Raw genomic sequence first — 2,218 nt, 5'->3', positions numbered from 1 at the left:
GCACATTTTGTTCTTAACATCTACAATCTAACACGGTCAAATGCAATTCAACTTAATGTAACAAATCACTTGAATCCCATTCACAAAAGACCCAGTTTTAGCGAGAAATGAAGTTCTAAAACTACAAAAAACAACTTCTATTGACAAATTAGAAAAATTGGGTACACCTGAAATTCAAAAAAAAAAATGAAAGGGTATAGAATAAATCCGAGTATTATCACCAGCAGATTGAAGAACGAAAAGCTATCAACTTAGTGCAATATTTTATTTTTCCGATAATATGATTGAAGAGGGAGATAATACCCCAAATGAAACTCACAAGAACCTAATATAATCCACCTAGAAGCACAAATCTACATACAAAAGGATTCAAGATAATGGAGAATCAACATAATACTGATCTCTAATCCAAATTAAAGAAAGATTTCCAAAAATTAATTGCCATTTTAGAGCTAGGGTAACTATTTGGATACCATTTAGTCATTAGTGTATGCGCACTGTGATATGGATGTTGAATTAATTAATTGTCGTTTTAGAGCCAAGCTAAGCTACAATCTTTAGTTGAAATCCGACCTCATTATGCAATTCACACCTAGATTAAGTGAATCGCTTACCTAAATGGAAGATTTTCCTCCTTCCACATGTCTGTTGGCTCTCCATCAATCGTTTTGTTGTGAGACATATTTTTAGTCCTACCTGTTTCCTATTACATGTCCCATACTTTCTTAGCCTTCTCGGAACCACTGGCTTCCTGAGAAAACTGATTCTCAAATGAGGTCGAAGCCTTGTTCCAGCTCCCGAATTTTGTCATACTCGGGTCACTCACAACCTGAATTTTAAACCAAACCACAAGAATTAGTTATTGACTTTGTTTCTAATTCATGTGATTATAATGCTAAGGTATGTGGAACATGGCCTAAGTAACTTTAAGAGTGTATATTGATCTTACCTGGGAAGTCTTTTCCCAGCAGCATATTCAGAGACATAGCCCTTGGTGACAAACTTTTGGAATGGAGGGAAGAGAATTCTAAACAAGGGGATGTGCTCCCTGAACAAGCCAGTTGAGGCAATGCATCCGGTGTATAAAGAAGCGAAGGTGATTCTGGTTCCTTCATGAAAACGACAGTGGAATTCCTGCATGAAAAGCATGGTGCAGACGTTACTATCTTTGAATACCTTGACACCATCAAAATCTCCGCCATCTATCATGGTAGAGCAGTTTAGGCCATTTAATCCACCAGCGAGCCCCCTCGGATCCCCTAGGTTAGCCTTTGGAGGAACATTCCCAACCAATGTGTTTGTGTTACCTAAAACAAAAACAGATTACCAGGAAGCATCAGAATCTGACATAATCTATCACATTATTTCATTCATAGAGTCTAAAAATTTCCATGCTAACTTTTGAATTCCTCTATTCTGGATATTCACAATTTTGTTTACGGTAAGATGAATTTACAAGTAACTTTTGCAAGAAAATGGAATATATTTGGCATTTTTCGAGTTACCTGTTCTAGATCCTACTATAATGATCCTCTTGAAAGGGTAATTCGACTTATTCAAGTCCTCGAGAAACAACCTTGAGAGCAAGAAATGGACAACATGGTTAGTTCCAACACTGAGCTCAAAGCCTTCAACACTGTAGGTATGTTCCCTGACAGTAGGTCGGTAAATAGTAGCATTGCAAACCAACACATCAAGGGGAATTCCTGACTGCCTGAAGTTGTCAACAAACTACTTAATACTCTCAAGAGAAGAAAGATCAAGATGAATTACGGTATAGTTCTCCTTTGTCATACCAGCAGCCTTAGCTACCCTTTCGGCCTTAAGGAAATCCCCACACCCCATGATTATGTGTCATTATGAGCTGTTGGACAAGGTACAATAATAAACTTTATAATTGCTGAGAGATGGAAAACGATAAGAACAACCACCGAGAAGTTAAAATACCATGTTTCTCACAGGAAAAAAAATTATATCTACGGGATGGAAGAAGAAATGTTTTTATGATTTCAGGTTCAAGCTCTGACAGCTGCAACTACCAGTCACAAATGGCAACAAAAGAAAATGAGCATCTTTAATAGTCCCCATGTCCAGCAGAAATATATGATCTGATTTAGAAATGTGGACATGGGAGGGGGGGTGTGCATAAGGAATAGCACAGACATATACATTCATAAGGATATTGCTGACGTCCAAGTGTTGCAGTTAAAGCTTACAA

The 2,218-nt window shown here is 37.5% G+C and overlaps 1 pseudogene; it reads right to left on the bottom strand.

Moving 5' to 3' along the window:
• Positions 1-706: 706 nt before the first annotated feature.
• LOC110789823 (protochlorophyllide reductase, chloroplastic-like) lies at positions 707-1,869 on the bottom strand (annotated as a pseudogene).
• Between the last annotated feature and the right edge of the window lie 349 nt (positions 1,870-2,218).

This window comes from Spinacia oleracea, chromosome 2, assembly GCF_020520425.1.
Source record: "Spinacia oleracea cultivar Varoflay chromosome 2, BTI_SOV_V1, whole genome shotgun sequence".
Taxonomy (NCBI): Eukaryota; Viridiplantae; Streptophyta; class Magnoliopsida; order Caryophyllales; family Amaranthaceae; genus Spinacia; species Spinacia oleracea.
The sequence above is the reverse complement of the archived record's forward strand: the minus strand, read 5'-3'. Positions and strand labels throughout refer to the sequence as shown.